Source organism: Squalius cephalus, assembly GCF_949319135.1.
Source record: "Squalius cephalus genome assembly, chromosome: 24".
In the NCBI taxonomy this organism is placed as follows: domain Eukaryota; kingdom Metazoa; phylum Chordata; class Actinopteri; order Cypriniformes; family Leuciscidae; genus Squalius; species Squalius cephalus.
The window spans coordinates 25013242-25033196 of NC_137145.1; the positions used below are offsets into that span (position 1 = coordinate 25013242).

The 19955-nt window shown below is 36.1% G+C and overlaps 1 protein-coding gene across 1 annotated transcript in view; it reads left to right on the forward strand.

The window, feature by feature from the left end:
• The first annotated feature begins 561 nt into the window (after nucleotides 1–561).
• The window catches only part of il11ra (interleukin 11 receptor subunit alpha), a 42115-nt gene continuing 22721 nt past the window's right edge, over nucleotides 562–19955 (forward strand). Inside the window, exon 1 of the mRNA XM_079860445.1 lies at nucleotides 562–706. The gene's annotated coding sequence lies outside the window, so the exon portion shown is untranslated. The remainder of the gene's footprint in view (nucleotides 707–19955) is intronic.

The window sequence follows — 19955 nt, forward strand, 5'->3', positions numbered from 1 at the left end:
TGTTCCAACAGTGCATTAACTAATGTTAACACATATAACCTTTGATTTTAATAATGTATTAGTAAATGTTGAAATTAATATTAACTAAGATTAATAAATGCTGTAGAATTATTCATTCTTAGTTCATGTTAACTAAGGTATTAACTAATAACATTATTGTAAAGTGTTACCGAAAAGTCTATCATAACTTCAATTTCTTGTCTACTTTAAGAGTTTTAATATAGGCGTGCATGCATACGTGTGCATTATTAATAACGAATGTAGGCATAATTTAGCATAATTTGTATATTATAAACGCTACCAAAGTTTTATTGTAAGCTTAGTGGAGACTGTAATTAGTTTGTACTTTTTTTTTTTTATTATTGAGATTAGATTGTACTGTTCATCTGTAATTATAATAATTAAAAACAATCAAGGTTGTTCCAGTCATTACAGAAAATCACATAGAGTAAATGTGCAGAAGGCATCCTACACACTTGTTGTTGTTTTTTAAGTACGAAAAGAATGGTAGTATGCCAGTGGAAACACCGCCCAGGACAGGAAATCCTGGCGCGAGCATGTGTGTACTGACAGAGCTCTAATCCAATGGGAACAGCGGAGAGGAAGTCTCATCTAAATCCTCTGACTACTACGAATGTGAAGCGAAGCCAAAGCAATGGAGAGGAACCGCGTCAAAATGCTCGTTTAATGTTTGAAGAAAAGTAAGGTAAGGATTGACCAGAAGCACTTTAAGAGCTACGTTTTGGGAAAATGTTGTGTGTGTTAGAAATGGCATCATAGTGGCAGTGAGAACAAAGTTTCGGCGACCCCAGGGAGATCATATAACTGTGAGCTCTGGGAGCTGCGCTTGGAAATTTGTGCGCTGCAGTGAAGATAAGCAGTTTATTATGTTAAAAACGTTATGTTTTAAGTATTTGCATTTGAAAGACGGAGATAACTTCGCATGTACACAGTAACTAGCAGCTCGATACCTGTTGAGTAGACTACGTGATGATGTATTTACTGTGGAACAGAGGAACATCGTTATTTGTTAAAACATTTATCTATTCTACAGTAACTTGTGTACTACGTAGAAACGTTACGTACAGCAAATTTACTTGAAAAAAAAAATAAAAAAAAATAAAAAATATATATAGCCTATATGCACTTTAAAATATTTGATAGAGTAGCTATTCTCAAATATTTTTTTATTAGCTTTTCTTCTGTCATTTTTTTAAAATACTTTTAAAAGTTGTTTTTCCATGTTTTAAATGTACTTTTTATTTTATTATATAATTTCATCTTTTTCTATTTATGTCAGTAATCTTCACCTTTGATAACGTAACCAAATGTGAATAGCATTAAAATCTTCTTTCATTATTATTTTCATTTTACAAAAATGTACAATTTGTTAATTGAAACGCATATTGATTTGTCATTAGTTTGAATGTTGGGGATCCTGTCCCCTTATGGGCTTGATCAGCCATACCTTTTTAGTTTACAGTGAAGCTGATACTTTATATTCTGTTTAGGAAATAAATAACTGTATTAACAATAGAAGTGCCATGTGTCCAAAAATAAACTCTGCCAGCGTCACATGACTAAATAGAGGAGAGCATAGATAGCAGTTTGCCTCAAACAACTTTGACATATTAGCAGTCATTACTAAAATCACTTAAAGGTGTAACTAGGCCAATGTGACTCTTGAAACACAAGTGCTCTATAATTGTAATGGAGATCTGTGATAAATCTAACAGCAAATGGTAAACTTCAATATTTTGTGTAGAATTAAATTTAATGTGTATATGCTAATCAAAGCACAACATCCTTAAAAACTTGACATATTTTAAGATTAAGAAGGACGTTTAAAAGTTATATGAGACTTCGTATAAAAGCAAGACCAACAATTTGATATGGAAAATGCGTTACAAAAAGTTACTGATGTTACATTTTTGAGTTTTAAGTAGGGGTGGGAGATATTGACAAAAATGAATATTTCGATATTTTTTTCCAATATCTCGATATCGATATTCAGACGATATTTTTGCCATCCTTCAAAGAAATGTGTGCAAACTGGCAAAGAAGGTCCAGTTGGTCTTTTGACTTGCTGCATTTGACTTATTATTGTAGGCTATAGAAAAAAAATAAAAAAATAAAGGAGCTAACTAAACAGAATCTGAGTTAGCCCCTACTTTGTGCACTTACAAAAAAAAAAAAAACAACAAAAAAAAAAAACGGAACTAGGCACCTCTTGCAACAGTGATTATTAAATCAAACAACAATATTGTTGATGATAAATTCAAAGTAAAAAATGTTCTTTTCAAAACGCTATAAATCCCTCAATTTTTTCCCCAAAACGCAAAATCCATCTTTTTTTTTTTTTTTTCAAAAATTGATGGTTTGTCTTTTTAAAAAAGTCTTTTGTCTTTTATTTTTTGTGTTTGCATTTATGAGGAAAAAACAATATTACGTGACAGTTCTCCATTATGGACGCGAGCGCTCTGAAAGCGCACTAAAAGACTTTCAAACTTTCACAGAGACCTCAAAACAGAAAGCACAAAGCCTTTCTTTAAAACGAATTTCGTTTTGTATTAATTGTATCTTAGTTTTAATATTTTTTTCATTACCAATTTCTGGATTTAATGCATAAAAATAAAAATAAAACTATGTAGCCTAATAAATGTGCATTTCTCCGGTGCGTTCACTAGCCTACTGCAAAGATCGCGAGTCAATAGAATAGCCTATCATAAACTTCATCTTTGCAGCCGACACAGAAATTAATAAACAATTAAAATGTCTTATTGCAATATTTTACATAATCATTACTTTTGCTGGTTCTTTGAGGCAGCTTTTTAGGTTTATGGCGTTTTGGAAAAGAGCTCTTCACGTACAAACACCGTTTCACCAAGGCACAGCGGCCCTTCAGCACATAAGAACAAAAAGAGAAAAAGCACGGTCTTACTAATTACGAAACTTTGATGTGGTTGAACAGGTGAAAAAGTCACAAATTCCTCTGCAACTCAAACCTTCTCAGTACGAGTTATGAAGGAAGAGAACAGCATTACAGTTTTCAGCGCGTCCTCCTCTGATTGCTGTGTTGTGACTGAAAAAGTGCGTGCAGGAGCACATGCGCAAAACGTAGGTTTGTAAAATGTCCTTTTGTAAAATGACATATTATAAAATAAAAATAATTCTTATATCATTTTACAAAACGGTTTTGCGCATGTGCTTCTGCGCGCACTATTTCGTGCGTTTTTGACGACACGGGACCATGGGCTGGGCCACTCGTTGCTTCCGGGAATAGTACTGCCCTACAGTGTTAAAAATCGCTACATATAATTGTTTAGAATGTTATAGTGTGCGTTATTTGTTTTCTCTTTAACTTCTTTCAGCTCTTTTCATGTTTGGGGGGTCGGATTGTACAAATTATGAAATATTCGATATCCCAATTTTGCATATCGTCCAGACAACAATTTGGATATTATCGTCTAAACGATATATCGCCCACCTCTAGTTTTAAGGCCCATTCACACAACTATAGCGATAACAATATAGTTTTGAAAATTGTTTTAAATGTAAAAAATAGAGTCCACAAAACAACTGTAACGATAACGCCATTAGATAGCACTTTCACTTTCATTTTTTTCTTTTTTTTTTTTTTCAGTTGATCAAAGATAAAACAGTAACAGCCAATCAGAATCCGGTCATTTACAATTGCCATTGCTTTCCCTTACTCTTCTTTACTCCAGTGTGCTTTCATAAGCTTGCCTGTGCAGTTACAGTTGACGGTGAATATAATTGTTTGTACATCTTAGACATAAGACAGAACGAGACATCTAATGCTTATAATCTCTTGGAAAGGTCTTTGTTTTTAAACTGTTTGGGAATAGTGTCTCCAGTCATTTGTGCTGAAACTCTTTGTGTATTTTAACCTTGGATCCAGTGTACACTGGTTGCACAGTCCAAACTGTCTTGACTACTTTTGAAAAACTCCTTAAATACAGACCACTCTCTTAGTTTCCACATCAGGCCTCGCTTTAGCCAGGTATTAAGAACATCATCATGTCTAGCAGCTGAACCCTACATAGACAACATCTGCCCAGATGTGCATTCCTCATATGTAAGAAAGTTTATGTACTGTAAATACTAGAAAGCGGAATGCAAACATGAGAAAAACAAGTTCAGTTTTTTTTTTTTTTTTTTTTTTTTTTTTTTAAACCACTTAATGCTGGAAAGCGATACGTCTGCAAAGTTTGTTTGGCGGTGGAATGCACGGCTCCATCCCCTCTGAATCCTCTCTGGTTTTCTGACTTGCCAAGCTCTGTTCCTCGTTCAGCACACTCGTTTCCAATGCATATTTCAGCACGCATTATGAGTGGCTGTAATCAATTTCGAATTAGACTTGAGTGCTCTTTGTTCTGTCCGGGGAAAAGGGCCTCAGCGAAGGGGACGTGGTCGACTATCTCACTGGCACACCGACGGTGTGTTGGCTCTAGCCTGCTCCAAGATTTAACTTGCTTGAGGCCCTAGATGGGATTTCATACATTTCTCTTAGGCTGCCTAAACGGTTTCGTATGTATTTGCTCAGGATCAGTTTCCCTACAAAAGATATAAATATATATATATGCATTGGACAGTAATTGGGCGGTTAATTATGCAGCGTGATGCTTTAGATTTAGTCATTTTCCTTGAAACTAATGCGAGGGCAGGGTGAGTCATTGCAGAAGAGTTCGTTAAGGGTTTGTTTATGAGTTGAAAGTGTCGACTTTTGGTGAAGCCCCACAGTTGGGAAATGCGGTAATTAAACTGAAATAGAGAATGTCTGTCCTGGTCTTTGAAGTCTACGTGGTGAAATGGCAGGGTGTGCAAGAAGTGAGTTTATTTTTGTGTTGAATATTAAATTCAGTTTTTTTTTTGACCTGATTGAAGTTTTTTTATAATGAAATGATATCAGATATAAGGTTTTTGCATATGTTGACCATCATCATTTGAAAACGTTTTCATCTGGCATTTATATTGCGTAATCTGTACTGTTTTTAGTAACACTTTATAGTGGTTTAGTTAGCCTAACCTTAGTGAAGTACTACTAATAATAATTTATACTTCTACATGGGGGTGGGCGATATGACCAAAATCTTATAGCGCAATATGAGTCATTTTATTTCACGATAACAATAGATATCATGAAAAAACTCTCAAGCTTACTGAAGACAAGTAAACTGAAAAAGTAAGTGAAAAAGACAACAAACTACAATAGAACAAAGACACATGAAAAAAAAGGACTAACTGAAAAACTTTAAGCACTAGAAATACTACATAAAATGTATAAAGTAAATGTATGAAAAAATGCATAGTCTTTACTGTGTATTTAAATATACATTTATTCTATACAAAAGTGATTCAATCAAGAGCAGTGAGAGATTTTCTTTCTTTTGTTGTTGTTTGATTAGCATTAATAATGACAGCAGGGACATTTGGATGCTGTCACTTTAAGACCGACTGCATGGATCCAATATACTTGTGCATTTTTTTTTTTTCTCAACTGTTTACGTTCACTTAAGACATAAATGTATTTGTTTACTTGCAAGTACTTGGAAAAAGCACTCAGTTCTGTTCTCACACACTCTGAGCAGCGACTTCATATACTGAAATGAGTTCTCTTTCGCTGCTAATTGCTCTTCAATCACATGTTTTTAAACTGCAGAGCTTAAAGACGCATGCAAACAATAAGCTTTCATGACTAGTGGTCGACCGACATTGGTTTTTTGATGGCCGATGCCGATATCTTAGAGAGCAGGGTGGCCGATATAAAGCTATATATATATATATATATATATATATATATATATATATATATATATATATATATATATATATATATATATACTTTATATATATATATATATACTTTATATTTATTTTAATCAATATTTAATAAATTAGAAATAAATTAGAAAACAAATCCTTAAAATAAAAATGCTTGTACTTTAGATGGCAACTTCTTGAATTTGCAATCTTAATATAGTATTTTTCACAAATAAAGTAATTGTTTAAAAATATATGAATAAAAAGGAAGTAAACACTGTAACAGGGCACTCAGTAATCTGGTAATTTCGTGTGCACTGGTAATCATATTTTTTCAAATAAAGACAAGGTAATGCTAATTTTACATACAGCACACAGTGAAACGATATGAATATGACACAGTGGGCAAATGGATATAGCACAGCATATTTTAAAATGAAGGATTTCAAGTTTTTCGATTGCGTCTCTTGTGAAGCTGATCTTCTATTTGCATTCACTCACTTTCGCACGGACCGACCCTCACTCACAGTAACACGTTTATGCAGGCTACAAATGCACAATCCTTAAGATATCACAGCTGGATTTGATTAAATCTGCAAGGTTTGTGAAATAAAATGTTTATTAGATATTCAGAGATTTGTTTAAATGATGTAACTATTTGCTGAATGTTGACGGTAAATGATAAAGTATTTTAGCCTGATTGTTTGCCTTTTCTGTTACAAATAATATAAAAGCAACGCTTTACTTTTTAACATTAGTTAATGCACTGTGAACTAATATGAAAAAACAATGAACAACTCTATTTTTTATAAACTAACATTAACAAAGATTAATCAATATTTTAACAAATGTATTGTTCATTGTTAGTTCATGTTAGTTACTAAAATAACTAAAAGTAAAATAACTAAAAGAAAGTAAAAGCGGCAGCCCCTCATGGACGACTGCCACACGCACATAAACAAAACATAATGTGATGTTTAATCCTCTCTCGCCCTTCACTGTCGTCGCTCTTCCTTTTATGCTCCCGCAGTGATTGTCATGCTCATGTATGCCTAAGCGAACCGAAGTAAGGGGGTTCTGAAACAAACGCCCTAAAGGAGTGAAAACGCCCTAAAAGTTTATACTTTTAGAAAGTCTGAATGGGGGACAAAAAATAAATAATTAAAAAAAATAGGAAAATAATAGATTCAACAAAGTTAAAAGTATATATAATCCATCTTTTAAAACTAGTATCATGTTTTTCTCTTTAAAATCATCTTATGAGACATAAGGGTTCTAATTACCTCACTTATAAGTGTTGGCAGTTTGATTTTAGGCGGTAATAATTCTCTTGGCTCGGGCCTGTCATGGCAACTCACTTTGATTCAGCTAAAGCCTTTTATCTCTGAAGATCTCTTGCTGCCACTCAGATTTAATAAGGGGTTTCAAATGGTTGTAATCCGTTTGAGGAATGGCCTCACTATGCACACATTACAAGAATAAATGTTTGGTAGGCATATGACTGCTATCAGGAAGGATATTCAAACAAAGTTCTGTCTGCAGAGGGTTCGGTTGTGCTGCAGTGCTTGTGTCTGGATGTTGTGCAGTTTTTGTTTCCCCTCTCATGCCAGAGACAGGCATTCTATGAGCCAAGCATGTTGGAACAGTGGTAAGAGAATATGTGTGCCGTTTCCCAGCAGGTGTGAGTCATAGGCACAAAGAAAGTACTTTATCTTCTGGAGAGAACTCCCATCTGTTTGGGAACCATATACAAATGCATATACCTGCAGGCAACATCTGATACTCTAGCTGTCATGCTGTTTGATGCTAAGCAAACCTTTTACCAATGGATCATCTCCAGTTGTCTCTATTCAGCCCCTATCACATGCAGCAGGTCAAACAGTATCAACCTCCACAGGGAGTTGTGTCAACCTTCAACCAGCCTGAGACTTGATAAACGACACTGGAGAACGTTCAACAAGCCATTCAGAGCACTTCACAATGCACTCCAGGGGTTTATACTCCCCATGACTCACTTGGCATTGATTGAATATAAAGAGACTCTGCAGATCCAGTGCCATATTCCTCATGCCAGATACAGATTCAAGAAACAGGCTCTTGCAGCTGCTGGTCTGAGCTGTGCGTCGTCTGACATTTATTTGCTTTCGCTCGTTTGCTGAAATGACATGTTGGCTTTGTGGAGTTTTGTGCTGTTCGTGATGTGGTAGCTTGTCGAAGTGAGCTTTGGCCCGCACGGCCTCCATAATTACATGCAGCGGGACTGTGGCGCCATTTTAAATGCCAAGCAGCCGAGGCTGGTGTTGAGCTGTCATTGTCGATGAGGTCCTTCTTCAGAGAGATCTTCTAATTCCTTGAGCGCGGCGACGTCTGCTTTCGAAGAGCAGATAGTGGCTTTCACACAGTGCACAGAGGTTGATGGGTCAATGAACGTTTCCAAGTTTGGCTTTAACTGTGACTCACAACTGCGGTCTATGGAAACCTCTTGTTCGAGGTAAATGACTGGTGTCATAAACCGAGAACGCTCCAAAGTGCAACTTCCATGAAAGGTGCTGCTTCCAAGAGAAAGTTTGTGCCATACTAAGTTGTAATCAAGTCTTCAGGCCATGTTTGGAACCAAAGAACAAGGCAATCAATCAGTGGAGGATGCTTTTGTCCTTTCTGTTTAATCCTGTGTTGAGTAAAATGAGGGTAAGTGTTCACGGACAGTCTACCTTCTAGCAGAACTGGCTGAGGCTGCAATTCTCCTGGGAAACCAGCCAAAAGCTTAGTGAATAGCTGGCATCTGGTAGCCATCTTATTCTGGCCAGTGCCTGAGGAAATTCCAGCCTTGAGTGGCTATGATAGCTCTTGTGCTCCGCAGCCTTATCCCCGTTTCACGTCAAACCGATGCCTGTTTTCAAAGCCAGGTCCAAATGTGCATAATTTACCCCTTTCGAGGAGACTTTTAGCTGTGTCTGTCAAACTGCACAAACATTGACTGTGAGCAGTCCACAAACAGATGCTATTTTCTTTCTTTGACTAGTTAGATCATCTGCTTTCCCCATGTAGAAGGGTATCACAGAGGCTTTGGGTGGGCGACTTGAAATATGCATTGGCTCACATGTTTATTTGCTTTCTGTGTCATTACCCAGGTTAAATTTACTTCTACGCTTCCTTAGAGACACTGGAGCCTTGCAGAAAGGTTGACGTCTTTTGACAATGTGGATGATAACTTTTTTTCCTTTTGATCTGCAACCATAATTGTCATAGATTTTATCCAGTCTACATAGTTTGGCAACAATTTGCCATTGAGCTAAGCCTAAAAGATTAGTTCACCAAAATATTCAAATTCTTTCATCTTTCGTCATTACTTTCTTCCATAGAACTGGAAAGGGAAGACTTTGAATTAAGATTCACAGAATTCACAGTTACGATGAATGGGGACCAGAGTTCCAGTTCCTTTTTCTATTGTAATATATTTAAAATTGTATTTATTTATTCAATTCAGTTTATGTGATGGCAAAGCTGAATTTTCAGCATCATTACTCCAGTCTTTAGAGTCACATGATCCTTCAGAAATTATTCTAATATACTGACTTGCTGTTTAAGAAACATTTCTGATTATTATCAATGTTGAAAACAGTGTTGCTTACAATTTTTTTTTTTTTTTTTTGTGGAAACCATTAAAGGGGACATATCATGCTAAATCCACTTTTTTAGCCCTTAAATGCATTTTGTTGTATATTTTTAGTGTTTTGAAAATTTGAAATTATTCTCTTCAGGTGCTTCGTTGATATCTTTATATTCTGTTTTGGCCTTATTTTTCAACCTGTTCCGATTTTTCTGTTCTCTATGATGTTTTGTGAACAATTACGTCACAGTATTTGCAGCGGAACTGCCAAATAAGGACATCGACTACCGGCTCAACACTTCTAGCAATCCGCCATTTTTATTTCTCGCTACAATTTTGTAGTCCAAGCTCAAAGATGCAGAACTTACGAGAGAGTAAGTCAAAATGTTCGGTTGTTGGATGTAGTAACCCACACGCTTCATTACACCGTCTCCCAGCATCAGAACCTCTTCGAAGTGCCTGGTTGAGTTTTATTTTTAACGGAAATGTACCCATAAAGTAATTTTTGTGTGCGCGAACGCGAAGCACTTCAAGGATAACTACTTCAGCAGCAACAGGGTTTTTCCTGCATTTAACTTGTTTTAGCGCCCGCCAAAGCGATTTTTTTGTCCCGCCAAAGTCTTATTTGATCGGTGAGTAATGTAGATGAACTGCTGCGCTTGTGACAGGGCGCATGTTTAACTGAAAGAACGAGCAGAGAGAGAGAGACCCGGTCGCGCGCACGCACTCTCTCTCTCTTCCGAGCCAGGCAAAGGTGTAAACAAGTCTTCACCGTCTCCAAACTAGGCGCTGTCTTGCTCTCTCTCCCTCGCACATATTAATCAAAATAAATCGACACGGTGGTAAAAGGTCGGAAGACCAAAGTTTCATGTGGAGCATTCGGAGATATTTTTTTCCTGAATTACCGTGTGAATTGTGCTAAATAAGTTGCCTTATCAATTCTGAAAAGCGTTCCGGGCATTAAGCTGACATAAAACAACACTTTAATAAAACGAAAAAAACTATCCAATGATAAAATGTTTTCTGTGTTGACACAAATCTTGGATGTCCAAAAGTTTCTGTGCCGCTAGATAATCGTATCTCTGCTATCAAACTACAAAAATGGCCGAACGGGGTGGAGTTGAACCGAGTGTCACCTCTGCATCCTGGAGAGGGGGCGGGGTATGAAGTGTCTCAATTGTATTTAAAGAGACCGCACCAAAACGAGTTGCTCTCAGACGCACATCAGAAAAGGGGTAGAAAAGGGGCCTGTGGAGCTATAATAATGAGGAATTCAGACCCAAGCATCGCAGTTCCGCTTTATATAGACCACAAATGTATGATTTATATGTAAAAAGGAACGATTTAAAAGCATGATATGTCTCATTTAAAAAAATGTCAGTATATTTTAATGAATAGAAAGTAAAAAACAAAAACAGCATTTATTTGAAATAGAAATATTTTATAACATTATAAATGTATACGCATCTACTGTCACTTTTGATCAATGTAATACATCCTTGCTAGGGATGCAAATTATCGATTAATTCATTAATCATTAATTGATTGACCTTATCGATCGATTAACGATTAACTGATAAGCGGCTATTTTCCTGAGAATGTAAATTTCTCACGGTATCAATAGTGTCTTTAACATAAAAAGCAAAATATTGCTTATAGGCTACTGAATAAAAATGCATGTTATATTGCTCAATTGATGTTTTATTGTAACAGTTGGGATACGGTACAGATAATGGCATTTCTGTAGTTTAACAAATTAAATTATGCACAGAAAATTAAAATACATAAAAATTAATTGTGCACTGACTGGCTCACCTTTTGCATGTGAAACATTAAGCAACATAAAATAAATTTTAAATAAAAATCTACATGGGTAGGCTTAGCCTACACTATATTAAGCCTACAGATAATAATCTATCTGGTAAACTACTTGTATGAAAAACTTGAAACATTAGCAGCAGCACTTATAATCCCCCTTGGTCTGAGAAAGGTAACAGTAAGATTACTCGACCTGGAAACTTCAAATATAGAACTGAACACAATTTAAATCATCCCTGAGGAAGGTGACAGTAAAATTAGAGGGCGTCCCTCGTTTACACTATCAGTGAAATGTGACCCAATTCCGATTTTTTGCTCACATGTGACACAGATCCGATGTGTTCTATGACAGTGTAAACAGGAAAAAAACGCATGCATTCGGATATATCGAGATCGGTTTCAGGCCTCATTCATATGTGGAAATAAATCGGATATAAATCGGATATGTAGGCTACCAATGCGACTGTCATGTAAGTTAATCAGGCAGATCGGATTTTCTGAGGCATATTAGGCAACGTCTCCGCGGTTTAATGACGAGAGAAACCCACGCGCTTCTGCAAAGGGACGGACACGACGAAGGAGAGGAATGTGGACAAACGTTGACACAACATATTGTTGTACATAACAAAATTTCGGACCCACTGCTCCTCGTTAAAGCCAATATTTAAAGCCAGTATGCTCCCACCAGTCCTGAGATCTCTCTCACACACAATAACTGAAGCATATGAAATGCGCAATGGTGGCACTTTTCGTCCTCCTTCACCTCAAATTTGAAATGCTCCCACACTCCACTCCGTTTTGACCGCCTCATGTTTGGTTTCTTTTTTGCCGCCTCAGGTTTGTGTCGGGTCTCTCGCCGCCCGCGAGAATCTCGTGTCACGTTCGCAATGTTCAATTAGCGGACAATTAATTTAATTTAATCGAGTAAATTCTTGTCGACAATTAATCGATAATCGATTAACCGTTTACATCCCTAATCCTTGCATAATAAAAGTATGAATTTCTTTAAAAAAAATATTGCTGACCTCAAACTTTTGAATGGTAGAGTGTAAATTTGTAACACTGATCATGACTCATGAATGTACATTCAAATCATGCTGAACATGGTCCATATCAGCTTTATTTGTCAGTCAAGTGATTTCAGGCTTTAAAGAGTGCAAAAGCTCAATAAAAGTATCATATAAGTTATTCCATATGACTAACAAAGTCATACATTGTTGTACTGAGTCACAGAGAACTGGATCAGTCCAATTCAGAAATTAATCATTCAGACAGTGTTGTGTTAACTGATTCAATGAAACTATCTGAAGTACAACACTTCTTTCAGGACCACCCCAGTCCTCATTCATATTCCTCAAAAATTAATCATTGTGTCCCATGGAGTAAATAAATTGGAAAAGCTTTGGAATTACATGAAAGTAAGTAAATAAGAACAAAATTTCCATTTTTAGATGAACAGTTCCTGTAACCTACATTGACATTGGAAGTTTGTGTTAGATTTCTACAGATATAATCTATAATCTATCCTGAAGTCCTTGTTTTGCAAAAAACGCTACTTTTCAAGAAATGGAAAAAAATGTAAGTGCATCGCATTACGTTTTCACCAGCTTACTGGTTATAACGTTTACTGTAGGTATGCAGTCAGTCAGTTTTTTTTAATTTTTTTTAAATATAATTTGGCCACAATATCATGTTATTAAAGATGAAGTGCTACATGCAAGCTATTTAATTATGATAATAAGTACTTATAAATAGTTTAAGTACTTAAAAATAATTAAATAAGTATTTATAATTACGATGATAAATCCTAGAATAAAACACTCTTCTCCGCTCCTCAAATACATAAACCATTAGTCTTTATATATTTATAGTGTTTCTTGAGTAAAGAAGATGCTGTACTTATTTAAGGAACCAATACTTTATTTACCCTTCCACCGTGCAGGGGCGGAGTTATAAGGTTTGATTGACAGTTTGAGTTTGAAGATCCAATGGAGATATTAGGTGTAGTCACAAGTTTTTTTTTTAAATACTTTTCATTGGTTACGTTTTTGCAAAACCCACAGAAATACAGAAAAAAAAATGGAGATGCAAGGTTTCTGCCCGACAGCGACGATATTCAATGAATTCTGAAAGGAAATTGATAGGCTGATTTGTGATATTCAAAGTTACGTCAGGTTGAGTTCCAGGTCCTTCCAGATCCAGAAGAAGTTAAAGTCATTAAGTCACACCGGGACGAATATCGGCACGCGTTATTCGCCAGCGTTTTTCAACGTGTTTTTTGTGTTCACACCCAAGCGATTTTCGCTGACGATGAGCCGAGTGAACATGCAAATTCATTCCCTGACATTAGATGGCGCTTAATGTAAAACAGAAATACCCCGGTACACAAGGTGCAATGCCACTCCATAACAGTTATCTTTTATCAAGATTTTTGTAGTCGCTGTCGCGTTTGTCATATAGTTCTTTATGTTCCGACACCAACGAGACCAGCAGCTCTACAATCATCTTGCCTTGCATCTTCCTCGTCTTATTTCTTGGCAGTGTAGATGCTACTTGGCGTATATCTTCTTCGCCGTTACGTATATGTGCTCGGCAAGACCGTTTTGTGTTTGAGTGCCCCCAAGTTGTGTTTTACTGTAACTTCAGAAGCTCCAGACACGTGAGCAAAAGAGCCAATCTCATTGGTCGGATAGTTTTTGACGCGGCGCGTCAAACCAAAAAAACGAACCCGAGGCGTTTTTTAAAAAATGACGCTTTTACGCGTGCCGTTTTTCGCGTCGGTGTGCACACTCACATTGGCGCCCTTAGTCACGAGGCGTTAAACGTCGGCGAATATCGCGCGCGAAATTCGTCCCGGTGTGAACAGGCCTTTAGGCAGCAGTGCACACAACATCATTTCAGTGCTGTTCTCATGGTAACAAAAATTCCAGTATTTCTTTGTAAGACTGAAAACCACCAGTTGTTGCCCAACTAGACTTCATCTTGTACCTAGTGTTAATGTTTGGACAAAGTCCATATCTTCAGATGAAAAAACATCCCTACCCATTCTTCCTGAAAAGGGCAACCTCTCCCTGAGTCTCCCAGTAGACCCGGACCCCATCACCTTTCTCCTAGAATATGGGCTCATATTCTGCAAGCACTGCCAGTCAATTATCTGTAAACCACACCTTTATCTGAAGGGCCTTGGGTGGTCTATATTCAAGTTACGAAGACAGAACACAAGTCCTGGTCCCCTGTGTGTCCACATCCTGGACTGTTTAGCAATCTCTGCCCATTCAAACAACAGGGAAGATTACTTACAGCTTTATTTTCCTTGAATCCCTTGAAACTCGTCTCTTGTTGCGAAGATGTGCTTGAACCGCTCGCTCTCTTTTTCCGAAGACCTGCAGTGGCCCTGCACCGCAGGCAACTCTGGGAAAACGCATCCAATCATCTCAGACTTACAAGGACACGAGTAGGAAATCAAACAATTTTTTCAAGATTTAGCTAAATGGCTTTTCAAGAAGGGCGAGGTTAGACAACATTAGCAAGACATTAAAGAAATGTTTGTTTTTATATATTTCATTTATTTTCTTTGGCTAAACAATATGTTTATGTTGTTTAGCTGTTCACAAGTGAATACAACAAGATTGAAGCGATACGCCTCTAGAGCCACTTAAAGTTATTTTAGTATGAGGAATGGGTAGTTTAATAATGATATAATAGGAAAAATTGGTCACACTAGATTAGGGTCCTTTTTTTTTTCTTCTATTTACTAGCTATTAACTACAACTTTTGCCTCAATAAACTCCTAATTACTGCTTATTAATAGTTAGTAAGGCAGTTGTTAAGTTCAGGTATTTGGATTAAGGAATGTAGAATATAGTCATGCAGAATGATATGTGCATTATAAGAACTAATTATCAGCCAATATCCTAGTAATATGCATGCTAATAAGCAACTAGTTAACAGTGAGAATTGGACCCTAAACTGAAGTGTTACCGAAAAATGTATTAATCCCCAACTAATATAGTGTTCTGGACACACTTTAGTTTGGGCAACACATATTCACTATTAACTATGACTTTTGCCTCAATAAACACCTAATTTACTGCTTATTAATAGTTAGTAAGGTAGTGGTTATAAGTTTTGGTATTGGCTAAATGAAGGGATGTAGAATATGGTCATGCAGAATAAGGCATTAATATGGGATTTATAAATACTAATTAACAACTAGTTTATAGTGAGAATTGGACCCAAACAAAAGTGTTACCAGTGTTTTATATTAATCTATCTGTATTATTTACTTTTGTAGCTTAAATAAGTATTTGTGTTTACTTTTCTGGTTGGATAGCAACTTGGAATAAGGGTCATGAGAACTAAGGGAAAATCTAATGTAAAACACATGTGCCGAAAACTCAATCCGTTTTCAAGAAAAGTTTAAATTTAAATGTCCTGTGGTGTAACCATCAAGCATAAAGGAAAAACATTTTTTTTTTTTTGTCATTATCAATCAGTTTTACAGTGTCACCCCAACATATTTAACTTTATGCTCTAAAAAATAGCTAAATTAATTTTAATACACTATAACATGCTGCTCATAGTAGAGGTGTATTCAATTGTTTTGAAGTTATTCCAGTCAGAATTCAAAGTCTGACCTTGATTACTAATCACGGCTAATCATTGATTTAGCTGTCTTTTTAATATGCTTAAAGCATTCAAGCATACTTCAACTTTATTAAGAACAACTGTATTGGTTTTCCGTGATGCTATTGTCAGCTTCCATCAAGCATCTGTTGCCGAAATTAGCTGGTGCCAGATCAAGTGTTAAAAGTTCAAACACATTTTATGTTCCTGTTGACCAGGCTCATTACACACAGGAGATTAACGTAAATGCCAGTTTTGTCCAGTGCACCATCAGCTCTCTCGTAGGGTTATTGTTCTCAACCGCTGCCCTTTGCAAAGGTGAGAATCTAGGGAAATGTCACTTGCACTGATTAATTATTTCGTCTGAAACGCTCACCGCTTACATATGCATGTGGGTTAGGAAACAACTGTCAGAGAAGAATGCATGAAAACCAGGGTAAATGTGCCTCACATTCCTCACGTGAGCCTTTCCATTTGTCAGGCAGTCTGTTTTCCATTCAGGCGTGTTGGATGAGTTGGAATGTGCCAAAGAGGGAACACTGTCTATTTTCAGTCGTCCTATGTGCATTTTCCCTCGTAAAAAGACTGCATGTTACTTCATGAGTCATATTTGCGATCTATGCTTAGACTTGCACTGCACTGCAAGGGTCCTAATGATTAGAGCTGGAAAGAAAGACAAACAACCTCTGAAATGAGTGAACTTGTTTAGATGTCCAAACAGAAGATGCTGCAAAGTGTTTGCGTACCAAAAAGTGTGCTTGGAGTCGGCGAAGGCATTGTTCTTTTTTCGAGCAATGCCTCACACAAGGCCACAGGATGTCTTTACTTCTACGCCTTTTATAAACAATGCCTTTTCAATTTTCCATATACAAACATCGGCAATGGGCGATAAGCTTGTGAAGCAGATGGAGATACAATTGTTGCAGCTCAGCTGACATTGAAAATGATATTATATCAGAAAAGACTCACATAAGAGTCTTATCTCTTGTTATCATAGCACTTTGAGAGTTGGCCTCTATTGGCAGGCGTAGCAACCCCACGGAGCAAACGCTGGAATTCAATGGAAAGAAACATAAAATGTTGGCGAGACTTGCGCATTCCTTCGCACTTTCTTGGCTGTCTTTCCTACTTTGAGGCAACTTGAGTCTCTCAAGTTCCCCCTATCCTCCTCCACCTCTCTTTTTTTCCCTTCTGGTCCATTGTCTTTCTTGCAAAACGATTAGTAACTAAGTACTGAGGACTTAATTTGACCTTTAAGGGAAGTATTTTATGAAATCATTCTATATGAATAGGACTTAAATAGTATTAAAGACAATGCTAATGTTGGGTGGTATGATAGTATTCTGTGCATTCATGGAAATATATTAGCAAATATCTTGCTACACTGTTTTTTTTGTTTTTTTTGTAACCACAGTATTTGCATAGTTAGTTACACAAGATGGCAAAAAAACATAATTTCAAAGTAAAAATTTGAATAAAATCAAATTGAGCTTATTTAAAGGTATTTATTAGGTACAATGCAAAATGCAGTTGAATTGCTACATCTGTTGAGCTACTGTACGTTACGTAACTTCATCCGAAGCACGCACACGGAAAGCACACAAATATTGAGTTCTCTTTCAAGTCTTGCGCTTAAACTAACAAATTCACACAAATCAGCATGCCCGTCTTTGTCAGTATTCTATCAAACATAGTAGGTTAAGTGAACGTAAACAGTAGAGAAAGACAACACACATGTATTAGGTATATTAGAGCTGGGCGTTATTTCTTAAAGTGACAGTAGCCTAATATTTCTGTTGTCTGTGTTTTTAATCAAACACCAAAAGACAAGGAAATCACTCACTGCTCTTGACCGAATAGCTTTTGTAACTTTAATAATGATTAATCTTTATTTAATTTATACAGTGAAGATGATATGCAATGCCCACTTGATTACATTATTAAATTTCTGTACCTGAAAACTACTGTTAGATACCTCAAAAATTTGAAAAGCACTGTTTAATTTATTTGGATCTTTGCTCTATTGTATTTATTTGTGCTGTTGCTGGTAGTTTGATTATTTGTTCTTATTTTCTTTATTTTTATTTGGTCCTATTTATTCTGTTATTCTATTATTAGTCCCCTTTTCCCTGAACATAGCACATACCCGAGTTCAAGTGCCAGCTCGTGGTCCTTTCAACAAAAAATACTTTTGTGTGTTATGTATTTTATGTGTATTGTGTATTATCGTAACTAAGTGTAAAATTATCGTAACTAAGTGTAAACTGTGCGAAGGGAAAATGGAGAAGAATGAGTTTGGGAAAAGGTGGTTTCTCCATGCCACTGCTCCTGTTTCTTTTGTAATGTTGTCTGGCTCAATCAGACAGTGGTGGGCGGAGTTAGTGTAAATAGCCTCTGCCAACATATTTTTATATGTTGATTTAGTTTTTATGTTTATATTATTTAAGTTATATTATTTTATTTATTTTAGTGTCAGTTATTGTAGTACTTCAACTTTTTTTTTTTTTTTTTTTTTATCTTAGTTAGTTGCCAAGGCAACATTTAAAATTGTAATTTAAGTTGAAGTTTTCTATATGTAGGTTTTGGAACAGAGCCATAGGCTGGTGTTTGATACTTTGATTCGATAGTGAAGTGAGGTTGATTGTAATGTATGAGCAGAGTTACAGTTGCGTGTAGGTTTTCTGATGATTCATATTTTGGGAAGGTTATCCATATGTGTGTGTGTGTGTGTGTGTGTGTGTTTGTGTTCCAGAACCTGATAGTTGCCATGCGTTGTGGTCGTAAATTTGGACTTTTTTTCGGGGGTTTTTACATGCTTGATTATGCAAACTGAACATCTGGCTGGCATATGTGCATTTGTGTGTGTATGTGTTTGTTTTGGCATTGAGTATTCAAATATGAAAACGTGTGGTTGGAAAAATTCTCCAAAGCCATTTAATTTTCATAAATGGCAATTTTAGGAACATTTAGTACCACTGTTCAATAAGATCTTGTAATGGCACATAAACAAAACCTTTTATGAATGATTGTCATAGGATATTCATGGCATGTAGACACTACATTATTCTAGCAAAATTTGTATTGTGAGTGATCTTGCTGGGTACTATTTTTGCCACTAGTTTTAAAATATTCATATGTTGAAAATCTAATTGTAAAAGGCTGAAATGAAAGGGTATTGTTGAATATATGTATATATGTATTAGTGCTGGGAAACAATTACTATATATATATATATATATATATATATATATATATATATATATATATGAAGAGTTCAGATGCAAAAGCCTCTAAGTGCCGTCTGAAATGTTCTTAGAATGATCATTTTTATCAAGCTTGTATATTGAAGTTCAGTAATTTCACTTAAATGACAATTAATAGGTAACTTTCATTGCCATTTAAGTGAAATTACTGAACTTCAATATACGAGCTTGATAAAAATGATCATTCTAGAAGAAAATTTCAGACGGCACTTAGAGGCTTTTGCATCTGAACTCTTCATATATATATAGATAGATAGATAGATAGATAGATACACATTTGTCTTAAATATATACATGCATGTGTATTTGTATATACAAAATAATTATAGACAGTGTATATATATATATATGTCTAAAGGTTTTTAAATAATAAAAATATTAAATTATAATTTTTATATATATATTATAATTTAATATTATTATTATTTAAAAACCTTTAGACCTGCCCATAATGTTGGGAAAAGTTAAAGGATGTTATGGGTCCTGAGGGTCTGTTTTTAACATGGATTAACAGCTCTGTGTTTATCTTCGCCAGATGCTCCGTCGTTCTGTTGCGTTCGAACCAGCCATCCTGAACAACAACAGGCAACAGACTAAATAATATATAAGGAGATGCCCCTGATATATAATTTACCACTGGCTTGTGGTCACCGTTTAGCTCTTGGTTTTTCACGCTGTGGGTTTGACATGTGGAAGGTAGAGCTCTTGTGTGGAGATGCATTTTTGTGGTTAAGGAAAAGTCGAAGCATTCCATTGGGTGGGGGTGATGAAGCCGGAATCATAACTCTGCCCTTTCTGGCTCTATCGCAAAGAGCCGCAGGTGCATCCACTCTGTGAGAGATTCGAAAGGCAAA